The following is a 21,140-nucleotide window of genomic DNA, read 5'->3' as shown; positions in this document are numbered from 1 at the left end:
GAAAATTGTATGAAATAGGTATATTATTATCCCTGTTTTACAGATGAGGAAACTGAGGCAGAAAAAGGTGAAGTACCTCAATCAAAAGCATATAGCTAGGAAGTGGCAGAGCCAAAATTCAAGCCTGTAGTTTGACACCAGAATCTGTGCTCTTCACCACTAACTTATTCTGCACCCCCAACTCCCACCCACTAGTTGATGATTTTGATCTGTGATAGTTATGGAAATTAGATATCCAACCTAGTTGGAAGTGCTTGTAAAGTTAGAGTTGAAGGTCACTTCTGGGAGAAAAGTGTGTGAACTCTCTAGTATGTGCAGTCTGCACAAGACTGTACATAAAATTGCTTGAATATAACTCCTTCCCCTCCCTGACTTTCACATTTGCTTTAGCCAGCAAATATGGGTTAGGGGTAGGGTGGATATTCATTGAATTACACAGGATGCCTCAAGCCATACATGTTTCTCTGGGGGTCCATTTTAAACTTGGATCCTCCAACCAGCAAGTTGCTCTTTCTGGAAACAAAAATGTTTAAAATACCCCTTTCACTGGAGGGGTGGACAAAAGTGCACAGAAAATACAACACAGACAAGACACATGACAGAAAATTAGGATTTTATCTAGAGCTAGGCAGAGCCATATTAATTCACAAAGAGTAACATTTCAGGGGACAATCAAGAATAATAAGAGAGAATTTTGCAGGCTTATTGGAGGAAGCAAGCTTCCTCAGGAATATGATCCATTAAGATTGTACTTAAAGTGAACCTTGAGCCAATACAGTTATGGAGATTTAGATTTAGGGCTCCAGGCAGAAGAGAATTTATAAAATTAGGATAGTGCCGAAAGGAAAGTCTAAAGTGGTTCTGAGGAATTCACTTTGCTTAATAGTTTCCCCTAATTTTCTTAGAAAGAAGGAACTGAAGTTTAAACCAGAACCTACTAAACCACCTTTGAAGATCATTAAATAGATTTATCTGTAAGTCAATGGGCGGTAAACTGTACATTTCCATTTTAGAGCATGGACTTAGTCTTTCTCAGTGAACCCTTTTGTGACCTTTGTAAAATCTCCAGTTAAAGAAACCCTCTGTGTATGTCCTATAAATAGCAATCTGGAAGGTTAGACCTAAGTTGACGTGTAGTCAAAACTCTATCTTCCAGAGTGGACAAAAAAGAGAACACTTCTTTTTAGTCTGAGTGTAATATATAGAACACAAACTTCTAGACAACTCCGAGGATGTTCAGATTTCTCCGTGTGTGTGAAACTGCTGGAGAGCTGGGTTCTGGAGAGGTGGAATTTATAGCAACATTATGTCCCAGATTTTTGAGGACAGCTCAGATTTCAAATATCCTATCTTGTTGCAATTATAAGTATGCTTATAAACTTGCACTCTCATGTATCCTAATTTGAATAGAGGAAAATATGGGCATAATGTAACTGATTCCTTCTTGGACTTTACAGTCAAAGCTATGGTTTTTCCAGTAGTCATGTACGGATGTGAGCATTGGACCATAAAGAAGGCTGAGTGCTGAAAAATTGATGCTTTTGAACTGTGTTGTTGGAGAAGACTTTTGAGAGTCCCTTGGACTACAAGGAGATCAAACTAATCAATCCTAAGGCTATGGTTTTTCCAGTAGTCATGTATGGATGTGAGAGTTGGACTATAAAGAAAGCTGAGCGCTGAAGAATTGATGCTTTTGAACTCTTGAGAGTCCCTTGGACTGCAAGGAGATCCAACCAGTCCACCCTAAAGGAGATCAGTTCTGAGTGTTCATTGGAAGGACTGATGTTGAAGCTGAACCTCCAATACTTTGGCCACCTGATGCAAAGAGCTGACTCATTTGAAAAGACTCTGATACTGGGAAAGATTGAAGGTGGGAGGAGAAGGGGATGACAGAGGATGAGATGGTTGGATGGCATCACTGACTCAATGGGCATGAATTTGGATAAACTCTGGGAGTTGGTGATGGACAGGGAAGCCTGGCATACTGTGGTCCATGGGGTCACAAAGAGTCGGACATGACTGAGCAACTGAACTTAACTGAAAGGAAATCATCCCTGAATATTCATTGGAAGGACTGAAGATGAAGCTGAAATTCCAATACTTTGGCCACCTGATGCAAAGAGCCCACTCATTGGAAAAGACCCTGATGCTGGGAAAGATTGAGGGCAGGTGGAGAAGGGGGGGACAGAAGATGAGATGGTTGGTTGGCATCATTGACTCAATGGACATGAGTTTGAGCAAACTCCAGGAGATAGCAAAGGACAGGGAAGCCTGGTGTGCTGCAGTCCATGGGGTCACAAAGAGTTGGACATGACTGAGTGACTCAACAACAACAATGATAAGTATAAGTAGCAGAAGGAGATCATCTTTGGGTTAGAGGGATAACAGTGCTCTTTAAAGAGTATTCCTTGGTAACAAGGTGAAAGAAAGCTGTCTTAGGTGTAAAAGAGGCTGGGAGAAACTCCTGCAAAACTGAGACTGTGGGTGCCATTTGGACAGAACAGAAAAGTCCGAGGGAGAGAAGTCTGGGGACAAAATAGAGAGATGCAGCTCCTAGTTAAGGTCAGCTGTGTCCCTGTTGAAGAGGAGGAAAGGGCTGAAAGTTTGAGAAAACAAGGACAGAGAGGGAAAGGGAGAGCATTAATAGAGAATTTAAGAGAGAAACTTAAGACTCAGGAGAGTGAGGAGAGAGGAGAAGATTAGGAAGATCAAGAGCAGAAAAATGGAGTGAGAATGGGTAGTAGGGAACTAGAGTAAGCAAGCGTATGTGGGCCAGAGAGACAAAGGGGAATCTCAAGATTTCTCTCAAGGTTATAGATGCCTGGAGGGCCCTTGGAGGAGTGTAGGGAGAGATCTAAGGCTGGGTAAGGATTCTGGAACTGGACCAAGGGTTGTCTAAACAAGAAAAATTCAGAGCTGCATATAAAATCTGCTTGAACTGCTAATCCCTCCAAGGATCTCTTTGACAGTCTCCCCTCCAAAATTGTAAGTGATCTTGGGTCATATTCTCTGGGGAACTTTGGAAACGCAGCAAGGTTTTCACTGATGTTGCCTAACCTTTAGGTAATCTCTGTCTAAAATATTGTTGATGTGTAAGGTAGGGGTACTTGACTATTTAGAAGGTGTGTTTTCAGACTCCAGGGGGATGTCAAAGTAACTAAAGTGTGACAAGTCCCCCCCCTCCCCAAATCTGGCACTCCTGTGTTTTTAGTCAGTATTTTTTTTTTTTTTAAGGAAACTGTGTTTGTGGATACTATAGCCTTTATTCAGAGATTCTGAGAAACCTGTCATTTTTAAAGCCTGAAAATATTTAGTTTGTTTTCTCTCCCACATAGTAGGGAAGTAGAATTTAGGACAGATCTTTTAAAGTAATTTGGTAATACACATCAGGAAGCTTTAAAATTTTAGAAATCCTCCATCTTAGAATTTTCTCTGAGGAAATATCTTTTTTATTTTTAATTTTATTTATTTTTGCCTGTGCTGGATCTTCGTTGCTGTGTGGGCTTTTCTCTAGCTTCAGCAAGCAGGGGCTCCTCTCTAGTTGCAGTGCACGGGCTTCTCTTTGCTGCGGCTTCTCTTGTTGTGGAGAACTGGCTCTAGGGTGCTTGGGCTTCAGTAATTGTGGCAACGGAGCTTCAGTAGTTGCTCTGTTGCATGTGGGATCTTCCTGGCCCAGGAACTGAACCCGTGTTTCCTGTATTGGCAGGCTGATTCTTTACCACTGAGCCACCAGGGAAGCCCTGAGGAAATAATATTATAGTGCTTTATACATTAATGCAAAAAGCATTATTTAGAATAGAAAAAAAATTAAAAGTAACTTAAATGCCTAACAATAAGGGACTGGTTAAGCAAACTATGACACCTTCTTTTATATAAAATTTTACAGCTGCTAAAACTGTATTTACAAAGAATTCTTAACGATGTGGAGAAATACTTAGGATAAAACCAGTCAATCTTAAAGGAAATCAATCCTGAATAGTCCTTGGAAGGACTGATGCTGATGCTGAAGCTGAAGCTCCAATACTTTGGCCACCTGATGCAAAGAACTGACTCATTGGAAAAGAGCCTGATGCTGGGAAAGTCTGAGGGCAGGAGGAGAAACGGGTGACAGAGGATGAGATAGCTGGATGGCATCACTGACTCAGTGGACATCAGTTTCAACAAGCTCCAGAAGATAGTGAAGGACAGGGAAGCCTAGCAAGCTGCAGTCCATGGGGTCACAAAGAGTCAGACACAACTTAGCAACTGAACAATGACAAAACATTAAACAAAAAATATATTATGTGCAAAGTGTGATCTCAACTGTTAAAATGCATTAAAAAAAAAAAGGCTGAAAGGAAATATGCCCAAAAGTTGTTTAGATTATCTTAAGATAGTGGGGTATGGTCTATTGCTATTGTTATTTTCCTCTTTGTATGCTCAGTCACTCAGTCGCGTCTGACTCTTTGTGACCTCATGGACTGTAGACCTCCATCCTCCTCTGTCCCTGGAATTCTCCCAGGCCAGAGTACTGGAGTGGGTTGCCATTTCCTTCTCCATTTTCTTCTTTATTTTTTCCTAAAATTTCCAGAGTTTCTGAAAAGAGCATGTAATTCTATTATAATCAGAAAAAAAAATGATTTCATTTTAACAGTTTAAGAAAACAGGGAACTATTGGGTTGGCCAAAAAGTTCATTGGGATGAAATTTTAACTTTTCACCCAACCCAATATTTACAAACATAAAAGTCATTTATTAGAAAATAATTTTAGAAAAGATTTAGGAGTTGTAAAATACACATTAAAGGAAATAAAGCAAAATTGTTAAAAGAAATAAAATAAAACTTTTACTTTAAAAATTGATTTTTAACTTTTATTCTATGAAAAATAAAACTTAACCTCTGAAAATGCAAATAGTTATGAAGACTATATAGCAACATGAAAAATGCATATGATTTAAGGTTGAATGAAAATAAGACAAAATTATTAAGATTACAACTATCCAGTCTAACACTTACATACAGCTCACAAAATACAGTAGGCACCCAGTCAAAGGAATTTCTGTATACATATAGTGGGTAACACTTGAACCTTTCCACCTTTGCACTCTAGCCCTTTGCTTTTTCGTTTTAGACATGTATTTCTGACGTGGTCTACTTCTAGATTCTGCCTTGCTCCTGCCAAAATACATTCAGAGACAACTTTTGGTTATGCTTTTCCAAATCTGACCTAGTCTCTGGTACTGGGCTATCACCACAGGCCAGCTGTCTTATCTTGAAGAGCTGTTGTTTTTTTTTTTAAAGAAGAAAGACTGTTATGAAATCCAGTATATGAAAATGCTAACAGTACTGTAGTAGAATTATCCACAGTTCATGCCCCCTTTCTTTAGGTTTGAGACTTTGCAATGTGGTTATGTGAGGTCTATAATAAAAAATATTCAAAGTTTGAATTAAAGACACTTGCCAGGTACTTTCAGAGGTAATTGGATTCCCCTCCCTTTTATGATTTCCAAGGATGGATATAAAATTGATAAACCATTAGCCAAGAGGATACTGGGTCTGAGATCCAAGCTGGGTCAGAGAAACTGTTCTTCACTTTTTCTCTCCAAAGGAGACTCTGCACAGCCAAAACAGAGATATGGGAATATCCAAAGCTTTATATACTCCCCAAAGGCTGTAGGAACAAGTCCAAGCTCTTTAATGTGTGTGTGTGTGCTCAGTCAATTCAGTCGTGTCAGACCCATGGACTGTAGCCCGTCAGAATCCTCTGTCCGTGGGATTCTCCAGGCAAAAATACTGGTGTGGATTGCCATGCCCTCCTCCAGGGGATCTTCTTGACCCAGGGATGAAGCCCATGTCTCCTGTGTTGCAGGCAGATTCTTTTACTGCTGAGCCACCCGGGAAGCCTACACTCTAAAATGGTTTCCCAAACCTTTCACTATCTATTGCCATTCTATTACTTCCCCAACTTTATCTCCCAGTAGTCTGCTAACCTTTTTCTTTCTTCCTTACCCTATACAACATCCAACTATTTGCCATTCCTTAAACACATATTCACTTTTTTCATTTTTAAAAATTGATATATATAATTCATATAGTAAGAAGCACAAAACTTAAGTGTACCACTTATTGGTTGTTCACAGATATATACACATGTGTGACCACCACCCAGATCAAGATCTAGTAGATTTCTAGCACTCTAATATGCTCCCCTGTACCCCTTTCCAGTCCATATCTACATCCTCACACAGAGATAACAACTATTTTGACTTCCATCAACAAAAATTAATTTTGTCTGTTCTTGAATTTTAAAAAATGGAAATATACCATATGTATTCTTTAAAATACTCAGTTTATCTTAATGTTTCCTCTGCCTGAGAGTGAAATGTTAAATATCTGTCATGTGCCAGTGCTTTCCCATTCAGCAGACATTCCTAATTCATCATTTAAAAAAAACCGTTCTATTTATTTGGCTGTGTTGAGCACAGGATCTTTAGTGTGACATGTGAACTCAGTTGTGGCATGTGGGACCTAGTTCCCTGATCAGGGATCAAACCCAGGCCCCCTGCATTGGAAGAGCTGAGTCTTAGCCACTGGACCACCAGGGAAGTCCCAATCACTCTTTCTCATTGTCCCTAGACTGAGTTTTTAGGCTTACTTTCTAAACTGCGTACCAGCAGTTGCTCCTGGTTGTTCAGAGCTGGTGATAGTGAAACCTCCCTGAATAAGAACAATCTCTTCTACATGAGAATTTTATCTGTACCATGAACAACACATCTTAATAAACCATTTAGGTCTTGTTATTCTAACACTGTACACATGTTACATCTTTCTGATCTGTCCCTTTTTTCTGTCCTACTTCTTCTACTTATTTCAAGCTTTCATAATCTCTCACCTGATTTTCTACAACAATCCCTAACTGTTTTCCCTGCCTTCAGTTTTGGCTCCTCTATTCTTATCTATGCATTGCTAATTAATCTTTTCTAATATCCAAATATGACTGTATCATTCTCCTGGTTGAAACTCTTTAAGGACTACCTTTCAGGTACGGCCAGGTGCTCAGCCTGGTACTGCAGGCCTATGATCTGGCCCTCCAGTATCATCTCCTGCACCCTGCCCTCCAGTGTGCCAACTAGCTGCAGATTCCCATAACATGCCCTACCCTTTTTCTTCTCTATATCTTGAATGCTCTTCCTCTCCTTTAGATGGCTATTTCACTCGCCTTTCAAAGATACTTCAAGAATATTTATTTTCCAAAGTTTTGTTGATCATTCTTTCCTTCTCTCCCAAATAAAATTAGTTATCCCTTATTTGTGTTTTCATACTGTTTATACATACCCTTATTATGGAAATTATCACATTCTATTAGTATTTGTTTATGTTTCTGAGAGCTCCTTGAGGAAAGAGAGATTTCCAGCTCCAGAACTCATCAGAGTGTGTCTTTTTTTTTTTTTACAACTTTTTAAAGTTCTGGTAAAGTACATGTAACATAAAATTTATTATCTTTACCATTTTCAAGTGTACAATTCAGTCAGCATTAAATGCATTCATAATGTGCAACCATCACCACCATTCATCTCTGCCACTCTTTTAATCTTGTAAAATTGAAACTCTTTCTTCATTCTCCCCTCCCCCAGCCCCTGGTAACCACCTTTCTACCTTCTGTCTATGATTTTGACTACTCTAAGTATATAGAATCACACAGTATTTGTTTTTTTTTGTAACTGGTTTATTTCAGTTAGCTTAGTGTCATCGAAGTTCACCCATGTTGTAGCATATGCAGAATTTCCTTTCTTTTTAAGACTGAATAGTATGCCATTGTTTGTATATACCACATTTTGCTTATCCATTCATTCATCAGTGGATATTTGCAATGCTTTCACTTTTTAGCTATTGTGTGAATAATGTTGCTAAGAATATGGGTGTACAAATATCCCTTTGAGACTTAGTTTTCAAGTCTTTTGAGTATATGCCCAGAACTGTAATTGCTGGGTTATATGGTAATATAATTCTATGTTTAATTTTTTTGAGGAACCACTTACTGTTTTCCACAGCAGCTGTATCATTTTGTATTCCAACCAGCATTGCACAAGGGTTCTAATTTCTCTACATTCTCACAAACACTATTTCCTAGTTTTTTTGTTTGTTTGTTTGTTTATTTGTTTGTTTTATGGTGGTAGCCATACTAATGAGAGAGAGAGATACAATGATATCTTGTAGGTTTGATTTGCATTTCTTTAATGATTGGCAATGCTGAGGATCTTTTCATGTGTATATTGGTCATTTGTATATTTTCTACAGAGAAATGTGTATCAGGTTCTTTGCCCATTTTGAATCAGGTTGTTTGTTTTTTTGTTGTTGAGTTTTACTTCACTCTATACTGTCGATATCAGATATATGATTTGAAATATTTTTGCCCATTCTGTGGGTTGCCTTTTTACTCCATTGATACTGTCTTCTGATGCACAAGTATTTATTTTTCTTGAAGTCCAATTTGTCCATATTTTCTTTTGTTGCCTGAGCCTTTCGTGTCATATCTAAGAAGTCATTGCCAAATCCAATGTTGTGAAGTTTTTGCCTTACATTTCTGTCTCAGTTCAGTTCAGTTGCTCAGTTGTGTCTGACTCTTTGCAACCCCATGAATCGCAGCACACCAGGCCTCCCTGTCCATCACCATCTCCCGGAGCTCACTCAGACTCACATCCATCGAGTCGGCGATGCCCTCCAGCCATCTCATCCTCTGTCATCCCCTTCTCCAGCCCCCAATCCGTCCTAGCATCAGAGTCTTTTCCAATGAGTCAACTCTTCGAATGAGGTGGTCAAAGTACTGGAGTTTCAGCTTTAGCATCATTCCTTCCAAAGAACACCCAGGGCTGATCTCCTTCAGAATGGATTGGTTGGATCTCCTTGCAGTCCAAGGGACTCTCAACAGTCTTCTCCAGCACCACAAGAGTTTTATTATTTTAGGTCTTACACTTAGGTCTCAGATCCATTTTGAGTTAATTTTTTTATATGGTATTAGGTAAAGGTCTCACTTCATTCTTTTGCAATATGACTGTCCATGCACTATTTTCCTAGGCAAAAAGACTTTTTGCCTTTGAATAGCCTTAGCACTTTCATTCGGAGAAGGCAATGGCAACCCACTCCAGTACTCTTGTCTGGAAAATCCCATGGGCGGAAGAGCCTGGTAGGCTGCAGTCCATGGGGTCGCTAAGAGTCAGACACGACTGAGCGACTTCACTTTCACTTTTCACTTTCACGCGTTGGAGAAGGAAATGGCAACCCACTCCAGTATTCTTGCCTGGAGAATCCCAGGGACTGGGGAGCTTGGTGGGCTGCTGTCTATGGGGTCGCACAGAGTCGGACACAGCTGAAGCGACTTAGCGGCAGCAGCAGCAGCACTTTCATTGAAAATTATTTGATCATATATTATCTGGGATTTATTTCTGGACAGAATGCATGACATTTTAGAGGATTCAAAAATGAATCAGAGTATAGATTGTCCTCAGTTCAGTTGAGTCTCTCAGTCATGTCCGACTCTTTGTACCAGGCCTCCCTGTCCATCACCAACTCCCGAAGTCTACCCAAACCCATGTCCATCGAGTCGGTGATGCCATCCAACCATCTCATCCTCTGTTGTCCCCTTCTCCTCCTGCCCTCAATCTTTCCCAGCATCAGGGTCTTTTCCAATGAATCAGCTCTTCGCATCAGGTGGCCAAAGTATTGGAGTTTCAGCTTCAACATCAGTCCCTCCAATGAACACCCAGGACTGATCTCCTTTAGGATGGACTGGTTGGATCTCCTTGAAGTCCAAGGGACTCTCAAGAGTCTCCTCCAACACCACAGTTCAAAAGCATCAATTCTTCGGTGCCCAGCTTTCTTTATAGTCCAACTCTCACATCCATACACGACCACTGGAAAAACCATAGCCTTGACTAGACAGACCTTTTTTGGCAAAGTAATGTCTCTGCTTTTTAATATGCTGTCTAGGTTGGCCATAACTTTCCTTCCAAGGAGTAAGCATCTTTTAATTTCACGGCTGCAATCACCATCTGCAGTGATTTTGGAGCCCAGAAAAATAAAGTCAGCTAACACACTAGAATTGGTCACAGGGAGATTGTTAGAATGGGAGTTGGACCTCATTTTTGTTTTGAAGGAAAAGGGGAAAAGATATGATTCAGAGGAAGTAAAATAGCTGACTTAAAGGGAGTTTATATCAGAATTATAGACCTTTAGACTCCTATTCGGCTTTAGTTCATCTAGTTCACATCCTTGTTTTTATATATGAAGAAAAAGAGGCCTGGTGTTACTCTTGAGGTAAGAACTTACAAAAAAACAGACATTATAGTAGGAAGATTTCAACTCAGTAAAGGAAGAATTTCTAACATATAGCATAAATAAACATGGGAAGAAATGAGCTCTGTGTTAAGTACAAATATTCAAACAGAAGTTGTGTTACTGAATTAGAAGCAAGGCTCCCTCTTGGGACCCTAGCTGAACTGAAGATCCCCAGGCTCAGTCAGGGAGTTCTTTCTCAATCAGCTTTGCACTGCCAATAATAAAACTGAATTTGGTACAAGCAGGGCAGGCTTTTATTCAATGGCCAGAGAATGGAGAAGGGGAGTTCATGCTCTAAAAGCACTTTTTAAGTGAATAGGTCAACAGGGCTCTAGGAAAGGAGCAGAGATTTTCGTGGGCAGCCAGGGCATGCACAGTCTATCGTGTTCCTTTGCATCCGGCACCAGTTGTGCCTAACAGAGTACAAACCCCCACTTTGGGTGGAGATCTTATTAAGGTAATGAAGCAAAGGTAATTTTCAGATACCTCTGGGTTTCATCTGAGCAGGAACATTCCTGTGATCAAGTCAGAGCTGGTTGGGGATGGTTGACCATTGTATACTTCTCAAAGCACTTATCTCTTACAGTACAGCTGCAAGGCATCTCTGCCAATAACTAGGAGGTAACTTGAAACAAACACAGAGATAAATCAAGGCAAGTGTATTTCAGCTTTCAGGGGTTGGTATGGAAACAAAGAGATAAATCAAGACAAGGAAAGCAGTGACCTTTAGCTTACTTTATCCACCATCTTGGATCTAGCTGTTTCAGTCTGGTTTTATCGTGGTCCTTTGTGGCATCCTGTTGATAAAATACAACTTACAGTACCTATACAGTAAAAAAAATACAAAATACAATCCCTATATAGTAAAAAAAAAAAAAAAAAAAAAAGTCAACCAACAGTGTCTATGCCTGGGACCTGAGCTGTGTAGCATGTAAGTAAGTTTTGCTGTAGGAGGTAGATCTGATGATCTCTCTGCCTTGCTTGCAAATGTTCTGTGTTATTAACTCCATTTTAACTTTCATTGTAAAAAGGCTGCCCTTTAAAATGGCACACATGGCCCTTATGATATGGTCCTAGGTTACAATTACAGCATCATCTCTTGGTCTGTATTTAAGTATTTGATATATACATCTATACCAACTCCAATGTCTTTTCTAATTCTCATTTCTTATTTACATTAAAGAAGAAAGCCACCCTGAAAAAAAAAGAAACAGACCATTTCAACACACTTCAAGCAAGTACACTAAAGGGTGTGGCTGTAGTTAAAAATTCCATGCATTGAATCTTCAGAACAAATTAAATGGAATCAATGGATAGCAAGTATTCACATGTGCTAGTGTGAGTCTGGGGCAGATGAGAAGAAACTTGATTTTAAGGATAAAGGGAATTAATTTTCATTGAATGTTTACTAAGATAGGCATTTTAACATATTTTAGCTTATTTAATTCCAAGAATGCAAAAAAATAAAAAGAAATCAATTCTTTACACTCTCTTTGAAGTGCGCATTAGAGGCTCTGGTATTGCATGCTGCTTTTAAGAATCACAAAATTTTAAACTCTGAACCTACCTTCTGCTTTACAGATGACTTAGAGTGTCAACAAGCAATTTCTAGGTACTTTCTGAGTATCGGAATTGTTCTGGGTGCTGGAATACACAGGTGAAGAAGACATATTAGGACCATATCATGGGACTCTTTTTGACTGGAGAGTATCATCAGCCAGAGTCTATAAAAGGTTACCAAGCACTGAAGTCTCTCTCTTGAAGAAATCAGGTTATTTGGGAGAAAAAAAGGAGTCTTAGAAAAAAACTTTAGCAGATCTGATTGTATATTTCTCTTACTTACGAATGTTCAGTAAGTTTCCATTAATTACAGGATAAAACCTGTTTTTTTAAAATAACATACATGCATGGCTTGTTACGATTTGTTCTCTTTATGATTTACCAGTAGATGTTGGTTTTAGCAGACTTATCTCTAAGGAACCTTTCTTGTTCTGATATAATTTACTCATCAGTCACCTTTTCACTCAATATGATGAATGATTTTTGGATTGGGTTTTCCTGTCACCTAGGAAACAAGAATACACAGAAGAACAATACAAAAAAGATCTTCATGACCTGGATAACCATGATGGTGTGATCACTCACCTATAGCCTGACATCCTGGAAAGGGAAGTCAAGTGGGTCTTAGGAAGCATCACTACGAACAAAGCTAGTGGAGGTGATGGAATTCCAGTTGAGCTATTTTAAACCCTAAAAGATGATGCTGTGAAAGTGCTACACTCAATATGCCAGCACATTTGGAAAACTCAGGGTGGCTACAGGACTAGAAAAGGTCAGTTTTCATTTCAATCCCAAAGAAAGGCAATGCTAAAGAATGTTCAAACTACCACACCATTACGGTCATCTCACACGCTAGCAAAGTAATGCTCAAAATTCTCCAAGATAGGCTTCAACTGTACATGAACCGAAAACTTCTAGACATTCAAGCTGGATTTAGAAAAGCCAGAGGAACCAGCAATCACATTGGCAACATCTCTTGGATCATAGAAAAAGCAAGAGAGTTCTAGAAAAACACTTACTTCTGATTTATTGACTATACCAAAGCCTTTGACTATGTGGATCACAACAAAATGGAAAATTCTTAAAGAGAAGGGAATAGCAGACCACCTGACCTGCCTCCTGAGAGATCTGTATGCAGGTCAAGAAGCAACAGTTAGAACTGGACATGGAACAACAGACTGGTTCCAAATAGGAAAAGGAGTACATCAAGGCTGCATATTGTCACCCTGCTTATTTAACTTCTATGCAGAGTACATCATGTGAAATGCCAGGCTGGATGAAGCACAAGCTGGAATCAAGATTGCCAGGGGAAGTATCAGTAACCTCAGATATGCAGATGACACCACCCTTATGGCAGAAAGCAAAGAAGAACTAAAGAGCCTTTTGACGAAAGTGAAAAAGGATAGTGAAAAAGCTGGCTTAAAACTCAACATTCCAATCCCATCACTTTATGGCAAATAGATGGGGAAACAGTGACAGACTTAATTTTTGGGGGATCCAAAATCACTGCAGATGGTGACTATAGTAGCCATGAAACTAAAAGACGCTTGCTCCTTGGAAGAAAAGATATGAGGAACCTAGACAGCATATTAAAAAGCAGAGATATTATTTTGCCAACAAAGGTCCATCTAGTCAAAGCTATGGTTTTTCCAGTAGTCATGTATGGATGTGAGAGTTGGACCATAAAGAAAGCTGACTGCCGAAGAACTGATCCTTTTAACTATGGTGTTGGAGAAGACTCTTGAGAGTACCTTGTACTGCAAAGAGCTCAAACCTGTCAATCGTAAAGGAAATCAGTCCTGAATATTCATTGGAAGGACTGATGCTGAAGCTGAAACTCAAACTTTGGCCACGTGATATGAAGAACTGACTTATTAGAAAAGATCCTGATGCTGGGAAAGATTGAAGGCAGGAGGAGAAGGTGACGACAGAGGATGAGATGGTTGGACAGCATCACCAACTTGATGGACATGAGTCTGAGTAAGCTCCGGGAGTTGGTAATGGACTGGGAAGCCCGGCATGCTGCAGTCCATGGAGTCGCGAAGAGTCAGACATGACTGAGTGACTGACTTGAACTGAACTGATAACCTAGGAAGATAATAGAGTATGAATATTGATCCACTGGGCAATTACATTTCTAATTACTTATGATGAAATAAGACTTTTGCTGTAAGTAATTTTCATCTGAGTTTGGGAGAAACTGAGCTCCCAGAACTTCCGAACAGGAGACTTAACCACAAGCATGAGGTCTTTCTTGCAAGTATCAGATGTAAGTCCTTAGAGTATTTATACAGAGCAGTCAGATATTTACCATTTAATTTCTCATTAAATGGGTGATTCAATGAAAAGGACACATAACTGGTATTCTAGGACTGCCTGTGACTTCCCGTGTGACCCTGGCCACTAATGAAGTCTCTTATACCTTAACTTCCCTCATTTTTCACATAGAAATACCTGTGTTATAAGTGTTTTATTGTAATGATAAACAGGAGTATAGTTGCCAGAGGTTTCCTTCAACAAGTATGTAGGCATTATAAGGAATACAAATGTTAAGTATTTGCACTCAAGTTTATAACTTATTGGAGTCAGACTCATAAAAGTAATGTGTAGGGATTCAGAGAACGGAGGAATCTCATTCAGTGGCTTGTGGGGGTGTTGCTGATGAAGATCATTTAATAAAGGAGGTAGAAGTTGAACGGATCTTGAGTAATAGGAAAAGTCGTACAGAAGCATTATCTGGAAGGGATAAGAGCAGAGAGGCACTGGGATTCTGTCTGGCCCCCACCTTTGTTTTCAGAATCATTATTTCCTGCCCACTCCAGACAAAACAATGTTCTCAGGATCACAGACATGTGTCCAGCATATATAAGCAAACTTTCAGGGTTCAGCTTCTACCTCTTCCAATAAAACTTCACCCACGTGGGATTTATCATGCACTCCTCTGTATTAGTCCAGCTCTTGCTAAAACCTGTTGCCTTTATTGTAGTGCAGTAGTGAACTTCCTTGCTCAATGGTGAACTTTTTTGGAGACAGGAATCTGGTTTGGCTTTATAACTCTTAGTGTTTTGCTATTAAGTAATTGGGAAATTTTATTCAATTGAACTTGCTCCAGGGACCTTGATATCACTCACCAAAGAGAAGGACATGTTAGTATCATCTTAATGTCTCTACAGGTTTTAAATTTGGGATCTGCTATTTTCCTTACATTATCTCTGTGAAGTAGCTATTTTGTCATTGAAAACTTACATATAAAGAAACTCAGAATGTATTTGGCTAAAATTAAACAACAGATAAGTGTTGAAGCTAGGTAGAGCTCTTTTAACTTGAAATGGCAACCCACTCCAGTACTCTTGCTTAGAGAATTTCATGGACAGAAGAGTCTGGAGGGTTGCAGTCCGTGACATTACGGAGTAGGACTGAGAGAGTAACACACTTACTCTGTGTACTATACCTGCACACCCTGGCATGAAATGGGGGCTGGGGCGTAAAATGTATTAGTTCTCAGAGCTCTGGTTTTCTCATTTATAAATGGGACCTCATGGGATTGTTATAATTTTTTTGCTGGGGGGCTGTGCCACTTGTGGGATCCTAGTTCCCTGACCAGGGATCACACCTGAATCCCTTGCATTGGAAGCTCAGAGTTCTAACCATTCATCAGCAGAGAGAATTCTCTGTTATAAGAATTAAATGGAAAAACATATGAAATCTCTAGCTCAATGACTAGCACTTAGTGGTCTCTTCTCATCAAACTTCAGATTCATATACATACAAAAAGATAAATAAGAAGGAACCAGTTTTGGAGTGCAAAGAAGATGGATCCTGCAGAGAGGAAGGCCCCCTCTGTAAACTTTTATAGGTTCCAGCCTCTGAGTCATATCATGAGAAATTTTATTAGGCAATATCCTAGGTGGCTCAGTGGTAAAGAATGTGCCTGCCAATGCAGGAGATGCCAGTCCGTCGCTGGGTGGGGGAAGATCCCCTGGAGAAGGAAATGGCCACCCACTCCAGTATTCTTGCCTGGGAAATCTCATGGACAGAGAGCCTGGTGGGGCTCACGGGGTCACAGGATAGTCCGACACGACTTAGCAAATAAATGACATCTTGTAAAGACTTAAGATTTTGCATCTTCCCTCAGGTCCACCCTATCATATCCTTTTCCTGCCTTAGCATGTGTCACCTGCAAGGACTATAGTCGTGTGATTTGTCCAGCTTTGAGGTTAGAGGTTGGTTGAATAATCTCCAAGGCTGGGACCTTAAAAAAATTAGGACCTGGGCTTCCCAGATGGTTCAGCAGGTAAAGAATCCACCTGCCATGCAGGAGACACAGGAGACGCCGGTTCAACCCCTCCGTGGGGAAGATCCTTTAGAGGAGGAAATGGCAACCGATTCCAGGATTCTTGCCTGAAAAATCCCATGGACAGAGGAGCCTGGTGGGCTACAGTCCAAAGTGTTGCAAAGAGTCGGACACGACTCAAAAAATTAACCAAACCATAAATCCTTTCCTATTGGGACTTTAAATAACTACATGGAGGAACCTATATTAAAAGCAAAAGGGGGAGGAGGCTCATGGATGGTAGTTGATTCCAAACCCGTGTAAAACTAAATAAGTGATTTCTAAAATCTTTTTCCGGGCGGCGCGCGGAGCCGGGGGGTACTCTTGAGATTTCTTTTGGGCTCCTAACTCCAGAAATTAGCTGCATTTTTAAAGAAAAGGATTCCAGCTTTGGTGGGGTGGTGGCAAAGGTGAATAGACGGGGAATGGTGGGGGAGACCCAGAGGATTCGATTCCTCTGTCTGCCTACTCGCTGGTGGTCAGAAGCCCGGGCTAAATCGCCAAGGGTCCGCGGCGGCCGGGACCGGGCCAGGTCAGTACACAGGCCGGAGGGTGCATGTCCAAGGCCGGGGTTTCCGACCCCTGGGGGCTGGCTTTCCGGCCCTCTTCACGTTTGGGGGCCTCCGCGGGGAGGTCCATAGCCCAGGAACCAGAACTAAGCAGGGCGGTAGTGCCCGCGACCCCGGCCTCCGCAAGCAAATAGAAGTCCTCCCGCCGCTCTCCCGTGGGGCCCCGGCAGGGAGCTGGACTTAGCGACCCCCGCTCGGGCCCCCCCGCAGGCCCGCGGTGACTTCAACCCTCCCCCAACGCTAGAGGGGCCCCGCCCCCTCCTCGCGGGCTAACGAGTGTCCTCGCGCGCTCGCCCCTTCCCACAGCGTGAGTGTGAGTGAACTGTCCTCCCACCTCGGTCCCCTCACCATTGTTTCCCGTCTCCACCACCAGCCCCTGAATGTAGCCCTTCTCCCATTGGTGTTTACTACCTCCCGCCCCGGTTTAACCAGTGCCCTGGGGCCCCTAGAACGAAAGGAAGGGGCACCCCCAAACCCTTTCCTCCGCGCCTCCTACCCACGGTCTCCTGTGCGTTTGTTCCCTACCCCCGCCCGGGTCACGACTCCATTCAGGGCTCTGTCCCTCTCTCCCCTCCCCCCTCCCTTGGCTCCCTTTCTCCCTCGGCCCCCTCCCCTCAGCGGGTCCTCCTCTTTCTCTCCCCCTCTCTCCTCCCCCTCCCCATCCCTTCCCCCCCACAATGCAGTTCGCGGCGCGGCGGACATGGCGGTGGAGCCCTGAGCTCGTCGTGTCCTGGCCTCCAGCGGCGGCGGCGGTGACGGCGGCAGCGGGAGGCGGAGGGGGAGCGGGAGCCACTGAGATGAGGAGGCGCCGCGCGCGCCTGTAGCTCGCGGGCTTCGCAGGTACGGAGGTTCCGGCCGCGGCATAGCACCCGGCGCCCGAGGGGGTGTGCTCGAGGCAGGCCGGGCGGCCCCCTCGTCGCCCTCAGGTGCCGCGCCTCGCAGGTGTCGCGGTCCCGGCCCGAGCGCGTATCAGCCGCCCTCTTGGGGCCTGACACTTCTTTCTTTGCTGGATTGGGCATCGGGTGTCCCAGGGGAAGGCGGAGATGAGGGAGGTAGGGGCGGCGGCCTGGGCTTCCTGAGCAGGGCACCGGGGCGCTTTGGGACCGAACTCCACGGTGAGGTTGGAGCTCTCGGCCCCGAGCCGAAACCTGTAGACCCAGGCGGAGGATTCTGAGTTAACGGGATAGGAGTGAATATTCTCTGGGGTCCAGTAGGATTCCCTGTCCTGTGTGCCTTTTCTTTCATCCTGGCTTTGATACAGACTACGTATATAACTTATAGACACACACGCATATAATACATAATAAATATTTATTCCGGGATCGCCCTTGTCGGGAGGAGAGAAGGCAGAGGTGTCTGTGAGGATTTCGTTTCTTGCTCGCCCGCCTTCTCTCTCCCCCGCCCCCCAGTCGAATGGTGGTAATGAACGCTTTTGACGTGGGAAACTGTGAGATTCGTATTTGTAAACAGACAGCACTCGCCGAGTGTGTTGTACGCCTCCGCGAGAGGTTTCAGGTCCTTTTGGTATCCGGGTTGCAAAAGAATGAGATATTTAGACCTGAAAGAAAGACCTCATCGGGATTTCAAGTCGTATGTGGATGCGATGAATTACTGTTATTTTAACAACATTGATTAAATTCTTTTTAGATGATCAACTTTTTAATCAAATGAATGTTGTACCTTGCGCGAGATCTTAGTTTCGGCGTACCGTGTTTCTTCGTTTTGATTATTTTTAATACAAAAGTAATTCCTTACACATTTGACGTTCTGCTCCCTTTGTGATCTTAGTGTCCAGAAATGCAATTCGAATTTTGTATTGTTGGTATGCATTTAGTAATTAGCTGGAATGGATCAGGTTACCTTTTGTTTCCGAAGATCGGCGCCCCCCCCCCCCAAAGTCTTGTAGTTCCGAAATGTGTAACTCTGGGTGAAACAGAACATACCCTGTTTCTGTTTTAAAGTGATGAGAACTGTTAGTTATTAAAATTGGGTAATCTCACCTGGATATAATAATTTAGAGAGAATGATATATCAGGGTGGTGAATTGTGGGATAGTTTTTTTTTTAATTTTTTTTTTTTTTTGGTTACTATCAGTCAGCATGTTCTGTGTGTGAGTAAAGCGTACGCTGAAATTTTCTTTAGGCTCAGAACCCTTGTATATATGTCTGCTTGGAAATTGTTGCACTACACTGCATCCTAGTATTGATTAGTCACAACTTGTAAAATTATGAAATATTGGTTCATTTAGAAAACTGCTTAAGACAATGAATTTACTAGTATCTAGTGTACTATGATCCTTTTATAAACAAATTTTAGAGTGCATCTTAAAAACTGTATACTTTGGGGCAGATAAGAATTTTAAGTTGTTTTAGGCTTTAAAAAGATCACATTTAATGAAAAAATAAAGCTTCCTTGAAATAATACAGAAAAGGAAGTGAAAAGTTATTAACATTTAATGTTTTAAGTCTAGCAAAATCTAAATACAAAAAAGAAATTAAAATGTGTTCATTTCCCTAGGTTGTAGCAGATAAACTAACAAGATGTTATCATGCACAAAAGTTTAGTTCAGTATTGTAAATCACTTCTAACATTACATTTAATTTTAATCAATGTAACTGGAACAGAACAGTGTCTACATTATAATTTTAGACCTTTTTAAATAAAATTTTATATATGTAATTATAAATGTCTGATTAATAAAAAGCTGTTTAAAGATAATTTTTTTTAGTTTTGAGTACTCAGAGTCATTTTAGTAAGAGTAATTGGAGAACTTTTTGACCTCAAAGTTAACCTTGACATGCATAATAAACAGGATTAATTATGTTATATTCTTTATATAATGTCAAATCAGGATCTTTGGGTAGGAAAGGTTATGAATTTTATTTCTGCAGCAAGTTTCTGGTGTCAGAAAAGCTATAAATAAGACTTACCTATGAATGCTGATGTCAATAAATTTTATCCTTTTTTTTTTTAAAAAAAAGGCCATTTTGATAAAACAAATTCAGTGAGATGTATTACTTCCTAATGTAAACTGCAAATGGTTGAATTAAGTTGTTTCTGCAGATAGAAATATGTTCTAAAAAAGAACAATTCTAGAAAGACTAACAGGCAAGGGGAAGGGATACTGTAGTAAAGCAGGATATGTAGACTTTTTCCTCGTCTTAATATTCGAGGAATTAAGATTGCTTTTGCTGAACTAAGTAAATTAGAATTTTTTTACACTAAACTAAGTTTATACCTGTTTTATTTCAGGCATTGTGCTAGACATGTCCATGTATTTTTTTTATTTGTTCAGTGTAACGCCCCTATGAAACCTGTTTTATAAATGAGGAATCTCTGACTCAGATGTTGGCTAATTTGCTTAAGATCATAGAGTTAGAAAGATTGAAAGCAGCTCTGCGTAGTTTTATTATAACATAGGCCATGTTGCTTCTCAGATGTATCAAGTGTTTTCCCAGTTTTATAGGAGGAACTGCCTCACGTTGCTCATTGATTCATCATTTAATCATCAAACATTTGGGTTTGTACTTTATGCTAGACATTGCTACATTTTAGAGGTATAAACTTATTGAAGATAGTCTCTTGCTTCAGGGAATTCAATCATATAATCAGTTCAGTCACTCAGTCATGTCCGATTCTTTGCCGACCCCATGGACTGCAGCATGCCAGGCTTTCCTGTCGATCACAGCTCCTGGAGCTTGCTCAAACTCATGTCCATCGAGTTGGTGATGCCATTCAACCATCTCATCCTCCGTCGTCCCCTTCTCCTGTCTTCACTCTTTCCCGGCATCAAGGTCTTTTCTGATGAGCCAGTTCTTTCCATCTGGTGGCCAAAGTATTGGAGTTTCAGCATCAGTCCTTCCAGTGAGCATTCAGGACTGATTTCCTTTAGGATTGACTGGTTTGATCTCCTTGCTGTACAAGAGTCTTCTCCAACACCACAGTTCAAAAGCATCACTTCTTCGGCACTCAACTTTCTTTATAGTCCAGCTCTCACATCCATACATGACTACTGGAAAAACAGCTTTAACTTAACTATATGGATCTTTGTCGGCAAAGTAATGTCTCTGCTTTTTAATATGCTGTCTAGGTTGGTCATAGCTTTTCTTTCAAGGAGCAAGCGTCTTTTACTTTCATGGCTGCAGTCTCCATCTGCAGTGATTTGGAGCTCCCCAAAACAAAGTCTGTCACTGTTTCCACTGTTTCCCCACCTATTTGCCATGAAGTGATGGGACCAGGTGCCATGATCTTCGTTTTCTGAATGTTGAGCTTTAAGCCAACTTTTTCACTCTCCTCTTTCACTTTCATCAAGAGGCTTTTTAGTTCCTTTTCACTTTCTGCCATAAGGGTGGTGTCATCTGCAT

General features: G+C 41.2%; 1 protein-coding gene across 26 annotated transcripts in view; it reads left to right on the top strand.

Annotated features, from left to right (window-relative positions):
• Positions 1–17,457: 17,457 nt before the first annotated feature.
• TUT4 (terminal uridylyl transferase 4) overlaps positions 17,458–21,140 on the top strand; it is a 129,205-nt gene continuing 125,522 nt past the window's right edge. For all 26 annotated transcript variants that reach the window (XR_015159231.1, XR_015159242.1, XR_015159264.1 and 23 more), the window contains exon 1: positions 17,458–17,616. The gene's annotated coding sequence lies outside the window, so the exon portion shown is untranslated. The remainder of the gene's footprint in view (positions 17,617–21,140) is intronic.

The sequence above is a fragment of the Bos grunniens genome, chromosome 3 (assembly GCF_055505025.1).
Source record: "Bos grunniens cultivar Pamir isolate PY7600 chromosome 3, Bosgru_T2T1.0, whole genome shotgun sequence".
Classification (NCBI taxonomy): Eukaryota; Metazoa; Chordata; class Mammalia; order Artiodactyla; family Bovidae; genus Bos; species Bos grunniens.
This window is presented reverse-complemented; position numbering and strand designations above follow the sequence as displayed.